This window comes from Mytilus edulis, chromosome 1 (genome assembly GCF_963676685.1).
Source record: "Mytilus edulis chromosome 1, xbMytEdul2.2, whole genome shotgun sequence".
In the NCBI taxonomy this organism is placed as follows: domain Eukaryota; kingdom Metazoa; phylum Mollusca; class Bivalvia; order Mytilida; family Mytilidae; genus Mytilus; species Mytilus edulis.
This window is the reverse complement of record NC_092344.1, coordinates 52,914,374-52,936,402: the sequence shown is the minus strand read 5'-3', so window position 1 is coordinate 52,936,402 and position 22,029 is coordinate 52,914,374. Positions and strand designations below refer to the sequence as shown.

Below are 22,029 nucleotides of genomic sequence, written 5' to 3'. Positions count from 1 at the left end.
TTTCAATTACATGAATATCATTTTGAAGGTTAGAAGTTAACTGAAGTAAATTATTACCTTTACAATGTAATGTAGAATCATATGCATATAAATCTATTAATGAATGTTCTATATTAAGTGGTAAATCATTGATATATAAAATAAATAACAGAGGGCCCAGGATAGAACCTTGTGGTACCCCAGTTTTTTATGCATTTAGTATTAGACATGACGTTATTGACCTTAACTTGTTGGCTTCGTTCAAACAAGTATGACTTAAACCAGTCTAGTACAACTACAATTTGAAACATTATAGTATTCAAGTTTTTTCAATAAAATTATATGATTAACCAGATTAAAAGCTTTCTTTAAATCTAAAAATATAACTCCGTTTATCTCTCCATTATCTATATTTGCTAACCATTCATTTACTAATTTAGTAAGAGCAGCAGTACACGAATGTTTAGGTCGGAAACCTGACTGTGTAGTATTAAGAAGGTCATTACTATTTAAAAATATATACAAACTATTAGCTATATGTCGTTCTATAATTTTTGAGAGACAAGGCAAAACTGCTATTGGTCTATAATTATCAGGATTACAGGCATCGCCACTTTTAAAAATTGGGCAAACTCTTGCAGTTTTAAAAAATACTTGGAAATTTACCACTTTTGATGCTTTAAGTTAGATTAAATATATATGCCAAGGCTGGTGCAATGACATCGCTGCACATACTCAAAATATTTGGTCCGACATCATCTAAACCAGTTGCTTTAGACTTGTCAAGTTTTTTTAAATACATGTTTAAATCTAAAATACTCATTTCTGGTAAAATAAATTTTTCACTACCCGTTTGTAACTTTGATTTTACAAATTTATTGAGTGCATCAAAACTGGCACCATCATCATTATTACATAATTTGTTATCAACTATACCCCAGCAATATTTGTGAAATGCACATTAAATGTATTTGCTATATCAATATCATTTTGAATTACACTATTTTTATATTCTAAATGCGTGATATTATTATGTGCTTTTTTAGGATTTAGACTTTTGACATACTTCCAAATAGTTTTACTATCTTTACAATTTGAAATAGCATTTTGGAAATATTTTTTCTTTGCCTGTTCTACTAAAAATGTAACCTTATTACGTATTATTATATATATCACCAATTCTTTGAAAATAATCTCTTTGGTGTCTAGCGCTTTTTATATCAGAAGTCCACCACTCTGGTTGTTGGGTATTTTTTACCCTTTTAATTTTCTTAGGAGCATGTTTGTCTAGGGTGCTGAGAAATAAATTATACCAATAATTAGCTGCTTCATCAACATCTCCAATCGATTCAATGAGATAAAAAGGAGTATTTGTTAAATTTTCAATAAATTTATTTTTATCAAATTGTTTGAATGATCTATATTCTATGGACAAATGCTCCATTTTTGATATTTTTGGGTTAAGTTTTCTTGTTACGCAAACAGGATAATGATCACTGACAGCATAACTAGGCACCTTTACTTCTATAATATGGTCTACATCGGTCGTATATATATGGTCTATGGTAGTTGCACATTTATCTGTTACTCGTGTCGGTTTATTTACAATTTGTTGTAAACCATACAAATTAATACAGTCCTTCCATTTTTGGTTTCCGACAACTGTATAATTTATATGTGAAAAGTTTATATTAAGATCTCCTAAGAGTATAATTTCTTTATTTTCTGCAGACGCTTTATCTATTTTTTTTTCAGCTGAATCAATCCAAGATTGAAATGAACTCGGTGGACGATAAAAAAATGCCTATTAAAATAGAGTTTGTGTTTGGAAATTTAATTTCAATCCATAAAGATTCAATACTACTTATTTCTAAATCGATTCTTCTCTGATGACATACACTATTTCGTATGTACGCAATGACACCTCCGCCATAATTAATAGCGTTTCTATCTTTTCGTTCTATTTTGTAACCTTCAATTTGTAATGTTTCGGTACTAATTTCATTATTTAAAAATGTTTCTACCATACCAAATATATCAAATAATTGTTCATATTTTAATAGAAATTTTATTTCTTCAATTTTTGGTTGTAAATGTTGAATATTTAAACAACCTAGTTTAAACCCTTTTTTAAACAACCAACTTGCTTCATTATTTCTACTTTTATTTACAGAACTAGGTGTTTTATTTTGACTCTTTCTATGTCTCTTTTGAGATTTTCTCCAATTATTATTATTACTGTTGTTTATATTATCAATGTCTTTTATATTACATGAACATTGTATACTATTACGTTTATTACATAACAGATTTAAAATATTGTATCTGTTTGAAAAACTAGAACAAGCTAAATGCTACCTATGAACATAATTTGACTTACGTACAGAGTTTGGTGAATGATTGTTAAAAAATGGTGTTCTGTCTACATTTTGTCTATTTAGCTCATTATTGTTTTCCCACGAGTCACGAGAGTTCATATTGAGATCGTTCCTGTCCTTTACGTTTCTGGGGTTGATTCCTGAATGGTTGAAATTTCTACTGTCTGTTGTATTCATGTTGCTCCGAGATTGATATCTTGGTTTTGCAGGGCTCCTTCTGAAGTTGTTTGCGTAATATTGGTGACTGGAACTTTGATATATTTTTTGTTTTGTTGGTTCAAATGATGCTGTATTTGTTTTCCCTTGAATACTTTAATTACTTTATTAACATTTTCCAACAACTTTATCGTTCCATATCTATTTAGATGAATTCCATCTGTGGTGTAAAATGATTTAGCTATATGATCATCATAATTTGATATGAATTTGACATCATTATAATGGCACATTTGTTTTAGGATTGTGTTATATTCAGTGACATCACATTGTATCCTTGACAATATGCCAGATACAATTGCTCGACAGTTTTGACATCTTACAAAGTTAATGATTTCTTGGAAAATGTCCACAAATTGTTGTACATTCATTTTGCTACTTGCATCATTGCCACCTACATGAATTATAATTGTATTGTATGAACTCAGATCCATACTTCTTATGTCTTCGTATAAATCTAGTACATTTGCTCCTCTGTGAACATGGACATCTATATAATCTTTTAATTTAGATGGGTCAATTCCTTTTAGGACTGAGCTTCCTGCAATTAAAACCCTACTTCCTGATAATGGCAGTTTTGGTTGGGTATCATACACAGGATTTTGTGGTTCTTCATTTATATCAGCATTTATTGACTGTTCTAGTTCATGTGAATGTTCTTGTAATATTGTTTCACATATTGTTTTTGGAATTGTTTGATCTTCATCTAACATTGGGGTACATTGGTTACCGAGATTTTCCTCCGGCATAAAGCTCTTTTGTAATTTAATGGTTTCCACTTCATACAGTTTTATTTTATCACTGATGCTTTGTGTTTTTCCTTGTAACATGTTAACTTTTTTTCCAAATTTTTATTAACATTTTGAATTTTTGCTTCAATGTCTTGCATCTTATTCATTGATTGTTGGTCATGTTGCATGCGCACCTTTGCTAAAGCTGTCATGAGGTCATTTAAAATTTGAATGCTACTCGCATTTGATAAATTATTTGCTTGTATAGATATTTCCAATTCGTCAACTTTGTCTTTCAAATTTGTAACAACAGTAGTTAGTTTGTCTAGTGTTGTAACGAAGTCTTGAATATTCAACTGTGGTAATTTGTTACCAGTTCCATCTAAACATGTACTTTTATCCTCTGAATTAGTCGGATTTATATCTTTCACTTGTGCTTGTATATCATCTGGAATATCTATTATAGGTATAGCTACTGACGAAGTTGACGGTTCCCGATTTGTATTTGACGATACTTCCTCTTTTATTGATTTTATTGTGTTGTTATTAGGATTTGATATTTGAATGGTACCGGGGTTTAAATGTTCTGTTTTATTTACATCTATAACATAGTTGTTGTTGTAATCTTCTTTTCCTTGTTTCTCCATTAAAATCACCTCTTCAAAAATTTTGTTTAGCTCATTTAAATTTACATCTTTCCCGTTTATTTGACATTCCTTCATTTTAACTACAATGACTGGAAGATCTGTTTCACAAAATATGTTTAGCCCTTTTCCATTAATACAGAAGATGTTGTGAAATATATATTAATACAATAAGATTTACGCTTGATAGATCTTCCCAACGAATTAAAACCTTTTTCGGAAACTTTAATTTGTTCTTCAACGGCATTTTTATTATTATTATCGCTGATTGGAATAAATGCGATTTCTCTGTTATCTCCTCCATTTGTATTCAGATGTTCATAATAGTATGTGCATGCACGTTTAAACACTTCAAAACTAGACGTGCTAAAAAACAACCTAAGGCCACCACCGGTCAATTTAAAACTTAAATGTTCTGATCTTGTTGCATTTAGTTTCTTGGTCAAGGCCTTTGATTTATTTAAGGTGTAGTCTCTTGATATATTTTGATGTTGAACAGTTTTGTTATTATCTGTGCTTTGAATTTTTTTCATGTTTGACTGTTATTGTTTTTGTTGCTAGACGCCATTTTCTTAAACAATTGTAGAACGTAACACACACAATAGGAAAACGTTACGGATTAATCAGGGTTGTTATTATGACGTTACTCGTTGGAAACGCATCAAATCATTTTGAACAGCAATAGGTTTCAAAATAAAATTATTAAATTTGCACAGTTTAAGATAAATATTTCTCGCCAAAAGCTTCTTCAAATTCAAATGAATATATTGTACCTTTTTTTCCGGAAGAATTCCTATCATAACAGGTTAAATACACACTTTTTTTGCGGAGCAGTTTTCAAGCAGCTACGCCATTGCACATCCGCGCCGGATTGCTACCGCTAGCCATCAAAACCGGAAGGTATGGTATGCCAGGCCGCCAATTCCAGTTCATAACAGACTTTGTGTGCTTTGTACGAATAATTGTGTTGAAACTGAAAAACACTTCCTTTTAAATTGTTCACTTTATGATGACTTGAGATGGCTTTTATTTTCTGATTCAAATTATATTGAAAATTTTGCTTTTTAGACGATGATCAGAAATAAGTCGAAATGGTGAATTGTCATGAAATTCAAGCATTTTTAAGCAAGAGTATTTTTTTTACTTTTTTGTGAGACGAAAGTTATTCTTAGTTTGAGATACTAATTTTTATAGTTTTTAATAACCTTTAAACTTTACTGTTTTTAAAGTCATGTGCTATTTAAATGAAATGAATAATAATTTTTATCCATATATTTTTTTTATTTTAATTTATTAAATGAATTTTTAATTGAATTTGTAATTATTTAAACGATAAATCTTTTTGAAATTGAACAGAAACCAAATTTTAGGAAATGTTATTTTTACATATATTTCAATGTGAAATGTTTTGTAGATATGTGTCTCATAAGCCAATCTTAAGGCTGGGTACTGATTGTTTTGATGTATATTTTTTTATTATGTCATTGTATAATGTTCAAACAGTATGTGACACAGTAATAAAATAAAATTTATTTTATTCATTTATTTATATAAATCAAGTGTGATTATTGCGTTCTTTGATACAGGTAACCACAAATAAGACAAATGAAATTAAAGAAAAAAAATTCAGAGAACAATTAAAAGTCTTTCCACCACCAACAATATATTTTGATTTGAAAATATTAAAATTCATTTTAAAATGTTAGTTCTTATATGGCTTTATAATGTATAGATATGAATTTAAAGCAAAGGTCAGAATCTAAAACTTCAAATTTACTTTTGACCTTGACCTCAATTTCAAGGTTATAAAACCAAGGACCTCAAATCAAAACACCGTAGATCTTAATTATATATGGTTAATGAGTTATATCACCATACTCGTTCTTTTAAATATATGCGGGGAGAAATCTCCAATTTAATGTTAGCGTACCCATTCAACCGAAATGTTTGTGTTACGACATGTCGCAACAAACAATTTAGTGAAAAAAGATTTGTCGATCATAATTATCTTTTACAATTATTGAAAAAAATGAAAATTTAGTATATAACCTTGACCTTATTTTTTTTTACCAAGGTCTCTATCACTAATGGTTAACATGTTAGCAATGCATATCACTTATATCAAATGCATAAGGGGAAAATACTCTCATATGGAGTCTCCTGAACGCTTCGGTGAAAATCAAACTCAACATCCTAAAGATGTAGTAAGCAATTTGGTAGAATAAAGTTGTCATAATCTTTTACGGTTGCCAAGAAGTATTCGACACAAGAAAAACAGTGTTTAATTAAAAACCAATTGTTCAGAGAACCATTGATGGTCTTTCAACCAGTTAAGACCTTTTTTTATGTGAAAATATTAAAATTTGGTTTTAAATGTCAATTTTAGCGTCAAATGACAGCTTATTGAACACTTATTCCAAAAATATATGGTTTCTATACAAAAAGATATAAATAAGGGAGATCATTTTTTACTTCCGGTTTAAAATATGTTACTTCCGGTAATTTTTTATTGTTTACTTGACACTGATTCCAAAAATATATGGTTCTATATACTTTTTCATTAATTAAGTACAAAATATAGCTACTTCCAGTTTACAAAAGGTCACTTCCGGTTGTCTTTTTCTAGATCACATTGCTTGCAATCTAATTTAAAAAGTCCCATGTCTTGATCATGTATACATATGAGGTAAAAACAAAGGTCAAAATCTAGAACGTTACATTTACCTATGACCTTGAGCTCAATTTCGAGGTCATCAACCAAGGACCTCAAATCAAAAGACTCTAGGCCTCTTCTATATATTGTTAATGAGTTGTATTACCTTACAACTAATATTAGATATAAAAGGGGGCAAAACTGGCATCAAATGTCTACGTACTCTTTCGACTAAAATTTACATGTTACGACATGTCGCAACTAACAATTTAGTAAAGATAATTTGGCGATAAGTTAAACGGCTTTTGAAAATAAGTGAAAATAAGCCAAAATCAAAATTTATAATATGACCTTGACCTTTGACCTTGACCTTTGACCTTGACCTTATTTTCATTTTTTTGGACCAAGGATCTCAAATCAAAAGACCCTAGGTCTCTATAACTTATGGGTTACCAGTTTGAAATGCATATTCTTATATCAAACATAAAAGGGGGGATAAATCTCATATGGAATCTATATACGGCTTCGGTCAAAATAAAACGGAACATCCTGAGGATGTAACGAGCAATTTGGAAAAACAAATTTGTTGGTTTCTTTTAAGGTTATAAAGCCTTAGAGATAACAAGAAAAACAGTGTTCGGGGAGATAACTCTTATTTTGAAAAGTATTCGGTTAAGCAGAGTTGGTTTCAAAAGCGTATAAACTGTTCGATATCATATTCCAAAAATCTAAGCGACATCTTGCGAAACAAAAAAACAGCGAAGGAAAATAAATAGGCGGAAGAAAAAAAAATAATAATCAGAAGAAGAAATCCAATAGGTCTTTCCACGGAAAAGTGGAAAGACCTAATTAGATAACAAGAAAAAATATTCGGTTAAACAGGGTCCGTTTCAAAAGCGTATAAACTGTTCGATATCATATACCAAATATCTAAGCGACATCTTGTGAAATAACAATACTGCGCAAGAACAAAATTAAGGCGAGAGAATATTTTTTTATTAAAAACAAAAGGCTAAGCAACAAGTCTTTCCGCGGAAAAATGGAAAGTCTAAATAATGGAAGTCTTGATTAAATTCAAAATATCCTTAAAGAAAGAAAATTAAACGATATTTCTAATCGGAAAATCATTATTACCACCATTTTAGTTTAGGTTTTTTTAATCTATTTGGAATTTAGTTTAAACATATTTTATTTGCTGAATTAAAGCAAAATGGATTAGACACAAGTAAATCATAATTATGAGGTCTTCTCCATAATACAATATAAAATTACAATAGTATAATATAATGGACATGCATATAAAACAAACAGTTTATAGATTATAATACTAGCTTTCATAGGTAGAAAGAGGAAAGAGAGAGAGAAAAGAAGGTAAAAAGAAAGTTTGAAAAGTCATATAATTCTTTGATGATGATATGTGTATTGATGATATACGATGATGTTCCGTGGAATCTATTTGGAATGACTGAAGTATGAGTCTTACTTGCTTTTAAGGCCTTTCTTCCTTTAGAGTGGGTGACCTTTGGTTGAATTATTTAGCTTTTCTTGCAACCTAGAACATATTTCAACAAAGCAGCGAGTAATCAGACCATCAAAATATGTCCTAACTTTGGGCATACCTAAGGATACTTCTTATGACATGGTTCCAACTTGTTCACGGATCGACTAATCCCATACTTATTTATCAATCACAATAACGGTAAATACATGTTTAGTGTGCACTTACCTGAGCATATTATCTGTAAAATGAATACTGCTGTGACTGAACTGTAATACTTAATAGGCATCATCTGTAAGATAAAACAGCTACTATATAAACTGTTTCTTTATAATGTTTATTTTTCTCATTTTGTTTGAAATAAGGAATTATTTTTTGGCAAGAATGTTAAAAAACGTTAAGCTTTCGTGGATAGCATAGTGAAAGGATATCAAAAATAACTAGAATAGGATAAACATATAACTTTTAATTATACTAATAATGGCTTCAGTCCTTTTGTGCCAAAAATATTTATGTTTACCTGATAGATATCTTAGTCTTTACCATATACTGTATGGCAAACATTAGAGTATAAATGCATACAGAAGAATGGATATTGATAAGGTGGTGTTGTAAAACAAAGACTTAGTCTATACAACAATCGTATATATACCGATGACTAGTACATTACTGCAATTTCTAGCTCAGACGAAATAACTGAAACAAAATCAGAAAAACAACAAAGAGGTAGGGCCATTTTCCCCTGTTTTTTCCCATTTGATTAGGAAAGCAAATCATGTTTTATATAGCCCGATAGATGCTAATTAAAGTACATAAAAAACGTCACATCATCTATTTTCATACCTTGATCAATACTACAATAAACAAGGCCAAACCTATTGATTTTTTGTTAATCAAAACCAATATTGATTTTGTTTGTTAACGCCCTTGCTCAAGCGAGAAAATTAATCTCGTTAAACAAACTGCATACAAACTCTCAGTAATTTAACATATTCACAGGTAACAAGATGAATCGCCCTACTTTTGAAATATGCGGCCCACTCTAGAACTTTCTAAGTGAAGACTGTCTCTGGTAATTGGGGTAAGTCGTCACGACTTAATTCATCGTGGATTTTCTAAAAAATTTTAAAGTGGGACGAGTTCGTAGAACTTTATTCAATGTGAGTGTAAACCTTTTCATAAGTTGAGCGAGCTGGTTAACAAGAGTGGGGCGATTAAGTGTTGGGCCGATTGGGGTGCTATAAACAGTTTCGTATAAAAAAAAAACGAGGGGTTATTCCCCAACTAAAAATAGATATGGAGGGAAGTCCTTTTTTATCAACATAATTGGTGAAAAAGTATCATGTTTTTTGTATTTGGTTGTATAGATATGTTAATTAACTTCAATTAAAGCAGGTTGAATTATTAAAATAATTTAAAAAAATATATTAAATATACATGTTTTGAGGGGAGACAACACTGTAAACAGTCTGGGTTTTTTTTGGCAGTGAAAATTGAAAACTTATTTGCAGCCATTGTAGCTCTTTTCGGAGCAGGCGAACGTACCCTGAAGCATGAATTTTTTGAAAGACCAGGTAAAAACCTATGAAATTCATACAACTTTGATTATGAAAAATGTGCAGGTATCATGTCTTCAGGGGTGTGCACATGACCTGATTTCAGGTTTTTTAAGCTTAAATTAGGCAATGTTTTTCTCAGTTTCTCTGGATAAAAGTTTTTTATACTATTAAAAGTACACTTTTTTTTATTCTATTATAAACTAGAGAACATTCTGATTCCAGTGATATCTAGTTTTATACAAGTATCTTTATTAATCAGTCCACCACTAAGGGTCACTTATTCATGGTCCCTCAAAATATGACGTCATAGAAAAACACTGTTGATTGCACCCTTAAGGGACAAATGTAAAATATAGTGATGTTTTAGCATAGAAATGTGTTAGCGAATGGAGTAAAATAATTCTGAAAAATATTGTACTGCATATATACATTAATTTAAAAGCATCAGTTTGGTATATTTAATGCAAATATTACAGATTTGTACATAGCAACCAGATATAAGAAAACCAGACTCTGTGCGAATATTGAAGTTTTTCAATTTTTTGCGACGTCATGATATTTTTATTCAATCTCTGATATATTTGGAACCAAAAGTTGCATATGAAAAGTGTAGATTTTTTCTACTTTGACCTTTCCTCCTGATCAGTGTCACATAAATTTTTATTCATTTTAATATATATTTGGTACTTTTTATAGTCAAAAAGGTACACATGCCATTCCTAAGAAAAACACTATTTCAATATTTTCTCAACTCAGCTATAACTTAGTTCATATAGTACTAGGGACAAAATCTATTTAAAGTAACTTTATTCATGCCTATTTCATATTTTTTATTCTATTTATTCAAAAGAAACCCTATTTTATGATTTATTTTCTTTGTAAAACTGATGAAAATGTGATACAGGAAATGTTTGGAATTTGCCAGTTAAACTGTTTGCCACTGGCCAATATGCCACTACTGCGCGACAAAAAAAAAGAGCTGTAGTTTCACTATTCGTGGTCACAATCCTTAAAGTAAGACATCATTTTAATCGGTATAGTGTACAGATTCAGAAAAGCTTAGAATTTTTTATATATCGCATACAAGGTTTTGCTTAAGGGTGCTATAAACAGTTTCGTATAAAAAAAAAAAAAAACTAGGGGTTATTCCCCAGCTAAAAATAGATATGGAGGGAAGTCCCTTTTTATCAACATAATTGGTGAAAAAGTATCATGTTTTTTGTATTTGGTTGTAAAGATATGTTAATTAACTTCAATTAAAGCAGGTTGAATGATTAAAATAATTTAAAAAAATAGATTAAATATACATGTTTTGAGGGGAGACAACACTGTAAACAGTCTGGGTTTTTTTTGGCAGTGAAAATTGAAAACTTATTTGCAGCCACTGTAGCTCTTTTCGGAGCAGGCGAACGTACCCTAAAGCATGAATTTTTTGAAAGACCAGGTAAAAATCTATGAAATTCAGGGGTGTGCACATGACCTGATTTCAGGTTTTTTAAGCTTAAATTAGGCAATGTTTTTCCCAGTTTCTCTGGATAAAACTTTTTTATACTATTAAAAGTACACTTTTTTTTATTCCATTATAAACTAGAAAACATTCTGATTCCAGTGATATCTAGTTTTATACAAGTATCTTTATTAATCAGTCCACCACTAAGGGTCACTTATACATGGTCCCTCAAAATATGACGTCATAGAAAAAAACTGTTGATTGCACCCTTGGCCAGTGGGGCGAGATGAAATCGTTTAATATTTAAACATCCTGTTCGGGGTCATAAAGGGTATATATTTTATAATAATAAATAAAGTATATTATAATGGTTGTGTGGCGTTCTAAACTAGATTTTATGAATTGTAAATGGTTTTTCATATAATCTAGAACAGCTGGGATGTAAATAAGTTATCCCATTCGGACTTGGTATGTTAGTGGACTGAGATCACCCTCTGGCCTCCGGTCATCATGGTGATCTTACACTGACACACCGCGTCCTCATGGGATAACTATTACTTAGCGCTATTTTACGGAATTTTCTTTGATCTAACTGACTGATAATTTCCTATCTCAGGTCACTAGAGTGACATGAAAAATCATCGCTGGAAACACAGACTACACGTGTCGTTGTCAAAGAATTAAATTTTAAGTGTGTTACCATGTATTTCGAAAATTTATGAAAGAGCTATTCACGATCAACTAATGGAATTCCTAAATAAACATTTTCATCCTTTTTTCGGCATTTAGGTCAGTTTTTTGTTGCCAAACTGCACTAATTAAAATAATAAACACTGGACACTTTTAATTTGCAAAACACTCATTTGCAAATCCGCCGCCGCCTCAAACAAGAGCTACAATATCATGTATATAACCAAAATGTGCGGAATTACATGGGATTCAATAATTTCATTGGTTTTATACTGTTACTTTCATATTTATTTTGCAATTTGAATTATAAAAACATGGGATTTTCAATATCCCATGGGATTTACCATTATCCCATGGGATTTTGGTTAAATCCCATGGGATTTTTTTTGGTCCCATGGGATTATTGTAGTCCCATGGGATATTTGTTGTCCCATGGGACAAAAAAAATCCCATGGGACTATAATTATCCCATGGGATTTTTAATATCCCATGGGACAAAATAAAATCCTATGGGATTAAAATTATAAATATATATATATATAAATATAAAGTTATGTGTATGTTACAATGAATGCTGTTTGGTAGTAAAATGTTTTAAATGTATACGAGTTTTTTTTATATTTTTTATATATACATATATATAATTTTTTTTAAATTTTGTCACAAACATGTTTTTTATTTGTTTATATGACAATAAAGATTATTCTTATTTTGGAATGTATAATAATAATATTTTACAGTCAATTTCTAAATAAATGAAAAAATATTGTTTTGAAATCTTTGTCTTGTTTATTCTATTATGAAAAATAGAACTGAAAAAATATTTCATATTCTGACTGAATAGTTCACTCTTTTCATGAGGTAAGATTTTCTTTGTTATAAGTTCATTGCAATATTTGTATAGGCAAACGATTTGAATTATAATATATAACTTTGTGGTGTACATAATAGTATGCTTATATTTGCAAATTTATAATATAAACACTTTTTGTTAAAGTTTTTGCTTTCTTTATTCACAACTTGCTATGTACAATTATTCAGTCCACTATATAAGAGTGAAGTCAATAAATAATTTCATTCACTAGAATATTCCTGCAATTCTTAGACAAAACATTTTTTCAATCTGTTCTTCAAAGATCTTCCTCTGTACATCTTTATTGAATCGAGAGATTCAAATGAGAAGACAAAGCAAGTTTATTTGGACAACAACATTCTAATATCTTGTTCATTCGTTCCATCTTTCAATTGATAATTACATTGTTGTATTTATATGATCAAGTTCTTGTGCATCAATGATCGTGATGATATGACTCCTTTTTGTTTATAGTCATCATGTTGAAATTTCCTCTTTCAAATAAATGTAGGAAAAAACATGTTCCATTTCAAATTAATAAAAAAGTCGCACTATGGAGAAAAATATCAGCTTTAAGTTTTCCGTTCAGTATTGATCTGTGAATGATGACCATGAAAATCCATATTTCTGACCTACAAATACACAAACTCAAAAATTATCAATGAAGAGATCAATAAAATGGCTATTTTATCATGTTTATGATTAATATGATAAACTTTCATTTAAATATTCAAGTACTAAATTACAGAAATCGCTTAAATTTTATAATAGTTTAGTTAAAGTACAGCTTATTTAAAATTATAATAAAAAATATAGGCCACCGTTGAGTTAAATAAGATATTACATTTGTACATGCCAAAAAATGGCATTTTTGCACCAAAGGGAGATAATTTGGAGCTTTTTCAATGATATATGCATTTTAAAAGTCATCTGGGGCCAAACCGAATTGATTGTTTTGAATGATTTGGTGTACCATATGATAAAGATATAAATAAATTGAGTTATGAAAAAAAAATATTAAAACATTTTTCTGAAATTGTTATACCCTAGAGCCTCCTTAAATGTCATTTGATCTCTATTGGAGAAATGTCTCATTGGAAATCAGACTGCTAAGTGTTTCTTATTTTTATATCAACCCAGCCATATTATACCTGTCTAATATCAGGAGCTTGTACATAGTTCAGTGGTTGATGTTGGTTCATACCCGTCATTTTTATTTTTCATAATTTTTTGTTTTTATAAATTAGTCTGGTATATTTGACGTTTGAATTGATGCTCTGTTTCAAATTTGGTTAGTGTTGACTTTTATAGATTACTATAACATGTATAGGGTATGGGTTTTCTCATTACTTACAGGTCATCAATGGCCTCTAATAAGTAATGACAATGCTTACATCCACTAAATTGAACTCTGATGGATAGTTCTCTTTAATCATACCACATCTTATTTTAATAAATATTTAATTATTATTCAAGGACAAAAAATTTTATAACAGTGGACTTACCATTTAGGCTTTGTTGACCTCTGTAAATCTTATTTTGTTGTTAATTTCTTCTGTTTATAGTTTCCCCTTTATCTTTCATGTTCTTGCCCTACACATAAAAGGGTAAACATCATTTAATGACAACAATAACTACTACATGTATTACATAATTAGTAGGCAACTGAAAATTTTGTCTTATTTGTATATAACATCAACTTACTCATCATTCTTGCTGTTCAATATCATGAATATTATCATTATTCTATGAATATGAGGTCACAGTAAAATTAACCTTGGCAGGCAGACATCTTTTTTTATTTGATACCTTGTAGTCATTCCATACAACAAGTAGACCTATGCTTAAAAAATCTAAGGCCAAAATTAAAAATATGTTTGTTTCCCCTCCCCCCACACGGGTCAAAAATAAGCGCCCGGGTCAAAAAATTATTTTCCACAAAAAAATCGAAATTATTTTTTTCCTGAAAATAATTTGTTTCCATTTTTGGAAAGTGCTTGAAAGCAGAAGGATTGATAATCTAAATAAATACACTCAAATTGAGCACAAACAACTGATAAGTGGCCTGGACTGGACAAGTCAAACCATTCATGTGACCATGCTATGACAATCACATCCAGTTAAAAAAAACTAGAGGCTCTCAAGAGCCTGTGTCGCTCACCTGTTAATGTGTTTACTGATGTCGGCCATCTTCGTTGGTAGGCGGGGTCATTAGACACTTTTTTTTTAAATAGATACCCTAGTATTATGATTGTGGCCAAGTTTGGTTAAATTTGGCCAAGTAGTTTTAGAAATGATTTTTATACAAGTTACAAAAATGACGAAAAGTTGTTCAATATTGACTATAAAGGGCAATAACTCCTTAAGGGGTCCTCTAACAATTTTGATCATGCTGACTTATTTGTAGATCTTACTTTGCTGAACATTATTGCTGTCTACAGTTTATCTCTATCTATAATAGTATTCAAGATAATAACCAAAAACTGCAAAAGTTGTCCAATTCAACTGAAAATTTGTGAGGGGATATATCTTATTCTGATGGACATTTAAATCTTGAAAGATTTGCCCTAAATGTCTTAGTTTCAAAGATATAAAGCAAAACCTGCATTTTACCACTATGTTCTAATTTTAGCCATGTCGGCCATTTTGTTTGGTAGGCTTGGTCAGCGGACACATTTTTTAAACTACAAACCACAATGATAATTGTGGCCAAGTTTGGTTAAATTTGGCAAAGTAGTTTCAGAGAAGAAGATTTTTAAAAAAGTTACAAAAAATGATGAAAAGTTGTTAAAAATTGCCTATAAAGGGCAATCACTCCTTAAGGGGTCGACTGACAATTTTGGTCATGTTGACTTATTTGTAGGTCTTACTTTGCTGAACATTATTGCTTTTACAGTTTATCTCTATCTATAATAGTATTCAAGATAATAACCAAAAACTGCAAAATTTCCTTAAAATAACCATTTCACAGTCGGCAACCCATCAACAGGTTGTCCGATTCGTCTGAAAATTTCAGGGCAGATAGATCTTGACCTGATCAACAATTTTACCCCATGACAGATTTGCTCTAAATGCTTTGGTTTTTGAGTTATAAGCCAAAAACTGCATTTTACACCTATGTTCTATTTTTAGCCATGGCGGCCATCTTGGTTGGTTTGACAGGTCACGCCACACATTTTTTAAACTAGATACCCCAAGGATGATTGTGGCCAAGTTTGGTAGAATTTGGCCAAGTAGTTTCAGAGGAGAAGATTTTTGTAAAAGTTTACGGACGACGGACGCAGGACGACAGACGACGAACGCCAAGTGATGAGAAAAGCTCACTTGACCTTTCAGGTCAGGTGAGCTAAAAAAAACCTGCCTTCCTGGTCTGTTTACAAAGGGTAGACCCGGGGGAGGGGATACAGACATTCTTTTAAATGTGGCCTGATAAAATGACAAAACCAAGAAAACTTATCATTGACCAAAGAACAATAAAATGCGGTCATGGTTTATATATGAATCTGCCATTCAGACATGCACACCTTACAATTGTTTCATATCTACCAAATATAATCTACCTGTAACTTTAAACATATGATAAACTGACAAAACAATGCAGTGTTTCATTGACCAATGAACCATGCATGAAAATGAGGTCAAGTTCATATAAAATATGACAGACAGCTAAGTGCATCTTACAATTATTTCATTCACTAAATAAAGGGGCCTTATTGCTTACAGTATCCGGAAAATAGACCAAACCACAAAAACTAAATATTTTCAAAGTTCCTTATACCCTGCCAATTTGTGATGGTTGTGCCTGTTCCAAGTCAGGATCCGATAATTCAGTGATTGTCGTTTGTTTATGTGTAACATATCTGTTTTTCAATTTTTTTGTACATAAATTAAAGCACAATACATTTGTACATGAAACACAAAGCTCATCACTGAGATAGTCGTCTCAGATAGAGGGAGGCGGGGTCAACCAAACTCCCCTATTCAATCTGAATGCAGGACAGAAAGTCACAGTCAAAAAGTCACACACTGTCACAGGACAATTTAGTTTTGAGATTATTTTTCTTTGAACAAGAAAACACTCTTTTTGTATTTTTCTTGAAGTTTTATACATGAACATGATGTAGCAACTTTTAAATTAAAATTTATTAAAAACAAATAAATCAGTGCATTAGGTTTGCGCACATTACCATTACATTTGCACACAAAAATCATTACGTTTGTGTGCAGCTTTTGATTACATTTGCACGCATTTTTTAACATGTAAATATAAAAAAAAAGATATAGTATGATTGCCTTTTACAGCTGACTATGCGGTATGGGCTTTACCTCGGGCTTTGCTCATTGTTGAAGGCTGTTTGGTGACCTATGGTTGTTAATGTCTGTGTCATTTTGGTCTCTTGTGGACAGTTGTCTCATTGGCAATCATACCACATCTTCTTTTTTATATTATGAACAATTTCCTAAAATTAAAAATGAATATATGTAATAAAAAGAAGATATTTCAAAATCTTTTTTCATTTATATTCAATCAATTGTCAACAAATTGTTTGTGACTTTTTGTCCTATCAACTTTGTTACTTTATGCCTGAGTTTGACATGTGTTTGACTTTTTGTCCTGTGACTTTTTGTCGGAATGTCCTGTGACTTTCTGTTCGTTTACCTTCCATCTAAATCAGTGAACTGAATAATTGTTTTTTGCAGAAGTCCGGGGAGTGTTAAAAAATCACATGACTGTGCAAGTTGAGAGTCAACACTTACACAGGGACTACACAATACTTTTTCAGAATGTCAGCAAAAAAGAATCACTGGTGACAGGGGAGTGTAACCGATGAATTGATCCTGAATCAGATAAGATTTTCCCGGTACGTCTAAACACCGCTCAGGAGGACCTCCTGGTGCACACATGCAGGACATACAAAGTGCACTCATGGCAGACCCTATATAGTCGCCGTCGTATCTGCACACATGATGGATGCATATATTCGTTATAGATCGTCATACACTTCTCATTTTAGAGTTAAATTTGCAAGCAACCTCTTAAGATTTTAAAATAATAATGCTACTAAAAATATATTATTTCCCCCAATTTTCGCAATTTTTTCGCCATATAAAATATTTAGGCGACTGTGCTTTTAGTGAATATAAACGATTACGAGGCCTCACGAATAAATATAAATATGAAATATACTGGAACATCGATTAGCATAGATCGAGCAGCAGAGTAAACTTCCACATAAATCTCGAAGTTATTTACGCCGGATAATATAGACTGTGCTCCTGAATAAAGTTGTCAAATACATTAATTTGTGTTTTTTACTTCTACAAGAAATTTGATTCAAATGCTAATTACGCACCATTTGCTGAGCAGAGAATCATTCTAAGCCAGGAACCGTCTATACTTACTGATAACAGTAAGAATAGAACTTGAGTCTCTGTAAAAAGGCAGTCAATCCTAACAGAACTGTATTAACTTAACGATACATGTACATCAAGTTCCAGCACCTCACCAAGCACCCTTGCCTTGCATACTGAGATGGCAAACTGGTGTGTGTCAGTATTTTAATATAAAACTGCGTAGGTTCATATCGTTTGATTCAACGTTTGTTTGGTTATTTTTTAAGGATCGTTGTAAAATTATATCTAAATCTTTGTTAAAATACGATTTTAAATTGTTCAATTCTTTCTATTTCATAATTTTGTCAAAGTCTACTTTTTAAAGTTTTAAATTTTACAGAAAAAATGAATATTCCATTTTGATTTGAAGAAAATCTGTTTGAACTGTCATGACATGGTGTTGCAAAGCTGATTACAGGTAACTATAACATACAGTAATTTTCCATTTCGACAGTGCGTGTATTCTCAGGTGTGTATAACGTATAGTTTTCTAGAGAACATCCTGTCTACGTGTAATACAGATTGATGACATTATACAACATTTCTTTGGTTAAATGTGATAAGGTATCTGTGTCCATTCCCTATTTCAACACCACTAAATTTTCGAAGAAAAAAAAAAAAAAATTTATATGAAATTAAGAAGAAAAGTAGCAAATATAAACTTCAGTAATTGCGCATTGAGTAAACATAATTCCAATATTGCATGAACAATTCCGTGAGAAAACGTATATATACATGTATGAATAAAGATGTGTTTTAAAAGACCTATTGGCATTATTTCACACTAGGACCTAAGATAACTAGAACTAAGCAATGGTTGATCCAGAAATTTTCATAAGTGGGGACTCATTGACTGCCTTAGAGTGTTCACGTCCAGTCATGCTTCCGTGATTCCCTATATAATCTACCATTTGTTTCCAAAGATTTAGGAGGGGGGCTGGTACACACACATATATATAAATATACCTCTGCGGCGGAGCCAGCCATTTGAAAAGGAGGGGGGTCTCAACCCAGGACAAAAGGGGGAGGGGGTGGTTCCAACCATATGTCCCCATTCAAATGCATTGATCGTTCAAAAAAAGGGGAGGTTCCAACCCCCGAAACCCTCCCCCTGGATCCGCCACTGATACCTAGTATGCATATAATTAAGAACAGCTTTGAATATATGCATATAAAATAATGGTACGTTTAAAAACCGTTCAGGATCTCCTGGTTGCACACAGGACATTAAGTAACTTAGGACATATATATATAATAGTAAGAGTTCAGGGTATACATTCGATAACTAACATATCTTATAATTTTGTTATTTTTGTTTTGATAAAATCAGAGACATATAATACATGTATTGAGACATATATATATGTGTGTCTCTGAAAAAATCAAACCATCTTTAAAGAAGTTATTTCAGTTTGAATCGACTGTCTTTTGCATTAGAATTCCAAAACGTTAATGTTATTTACAAATGCCAAAACCTGCAAGAAAGAAACATTTATATTCGGTGATTTTTACACTAAACGTTTTCGTAATTTGTTTTAAAAAATATTAAAAAGTACATGTACATCGTTTTTTCAAGATTTGTATAGTAACTGGTTTAATTAAGTCCCCTTGATGAAATTTAAATTGCGAGACGCTAATTAATAAACTATGATCTATCTATCGGCATGCGTCGTTATTTGGGATACGTCACGGATGACCGATGATCATATTCAATACGATATACCAATCATCATTTGAATTTGGTCAATTGATCTTTAATAATTAGGACTAATTGGTGATGGCAGAGAATAAGTCGCTGGTGATGGTTAAAAACACATAGAAGTAAACTTTGCAAAAAAAAAAGGTTTCCTCGGAAAAAAATATGAAAATATATGAATATGCTAAATATTTTTTTTTTCCGAAATAATAATTAAAGACGTTTAGAAATAACAAATTTTCACAGTTGGGAAATTTTCAATTCAAGTTATTTCATTTTGAAAACGTTGAGAAATATAGATCTTATTATATGTTAAATGTGGGCCGCTTGGAGATCAACTTGTGAAACCCTGCATAATTAGGGTTTGTCTACTTTCGTCTTTTTCAATTGCCAAACATTCTATAATCAAGGATTTGTACAAGGCCTTGTTATAATGAATATTATCGCCAATATCACCATAATTAAATAAAGAACAGATACAATATTCGCCTAAAGAGTTTGCCATCTAACAATTCAAAATGAAATGTTGAGTCGAAACTGAGGTACCAAATCTATAAAAAGAATCACTATTTTAGTCGAAATTAAACTGTATATATTCTTTTTTTTCAAAACTCCTGAAATAATTTGACATTATCTATAGAGAGCTTACATATGCAAATCTGTTTAGAAGTATGTGAGCGTAAATAAAATTTGTTTATTACCCCCCCCCCCTTTTTCCTTCTATAAAATTTAATTGTAAACGGTTTTCGTTCTTAATTTGTGTTTGCTCATTAACTGGGGTTCATGCTGTCAAAAAACAAAAATGTCTCCTTGTGTAAAAGTTATTGATAAAAAAAAAAATTGAAGCTTCCAGAAGAATAACGGTACGTCTAAACACCGCTTGAAGGACCTCCTGATTGCACTCATGACATACGAAGTGCACTCAGGACCCTTTATAGTCATCGCACACAGGATGGATGCATATATTCTTTATACGCTTCTTATTTTAGAGTTAAATTTGGTAGAATTTGAAATCGAACTTAGATAGATATGTTACATTTGTAATTCTTAGAAAATAATAAGGGCACGTGTCACTGATTACACAACTACTGAGCCATGAATTATCCAATCAACAAAATTAATTGGATTATCTTTATTGTTGTTTTATACATTGTGTTGTTAGTAGATTCAAAGATTCAAGATTCAAAGTTTTATTATCCTCAGACACAACAGTGTACAAGAGGTCAATATACATACATACATAAATATACTAAATATCTATACAGTAATTACAATACAATTATGATAAACATGTATATATATACGACAACAGGAGCTAACACACAATAAACAATCATGCACGTGATTCTCGTGACACTTTCATGTGTATATACAGTCAGTCTATATCATTTGGATTTAACACAATGTCATAAATATGTGAGTTTTTACATATGTATAAAAAAGTGAATAATTATAGATATTTGATAATGTTTTTTAAGAATCTACAAATATTACGATATAATTTTACATTGCAATTTGACAGCATTCCAATCATTTTGATCTCTGATGGATTTGTATTGTAATAATGTGGGATAAATTTTTTGCGGAGGTCCACGATTTGTGGATATGTACAAGTAAACATATAATGATATTCGTTACCAATATTAAAGTTACATAAATGACAAATTCTATTATGTTTAGGGATCTTTGCCCATCTTCCCGTCTCTATCGGAAATTTTAAATTTGAGCATCTTAACTTACACATATATAATCTATCAGATACAGCCAATCTAAGTAGATATGGTTCCAGTTTAAATTCATGTTTAAAAAGTCCATAAAATTCCCCCCTAGATGAGCTATTAATTTGCGAGAACCAATTTTGAATAAATTGATCAGTCAAATTCTGTTTTAGAATAGACTTGAGAATATTCTTATCCATATACATTTGATCATTCCATATAAAACTAAGCCCTGTTTCATCAAAAATAGATTTAACATAAGAAATCCATTTAAAATGTCCTTGCTTACTCTCGTGAAGTTTAAACATAAGTCTATACAAAATACTAGATATTTTGTTACTACTGGATAAAAGGTTGTTCCAAAATAACGCCATTCTCAATTTAATGATAACTTCCATTGGAGAACGTCCAAGTTCTCCATATACCATATAGCTAGGAGTATTGTTTCTTAAATTGAGAATTCTCTTACAAAACTGCAAGTGTATTTTTTCTATACCCTGTTTATTTTCAAATCCCCATACTTCACTTGAGTAGACAAGAATTGGAGTAATGAGTGAATCAAACAATTTT

The 22,029-nt window shown here is 31.0% G+C and overlaps 2 long non-coding RNA genes across 2 annotated transcripts in view; one reads left to right on the top strand and one right to left on the bottom strand.

Moving 5' to 3' along the window:
- LOC139484868 (uncharacterized) overlaps positions 1–22,029 on the top strand; it is a 109,870-nt gene that overhangs the window by 2,754 nt on the left and 85,087 nt on the right. The gene's annotated exons all lie outside the window — the stretch shown is intronic.
- Positions 12,784–18,006, bottom strand: LOC139484865 (uncharacterized). Its single transcript, XR_011655177.1, has 3 exons — positions 17,312–18,006; positions 14,157–14,244; positions 12,784–13,283 (listed from the first exon to the last, which is right to left on the bottom strand). It is a non-coding gene; the product is annotated as an uncharacterized lncRNA (long non-coding RNA).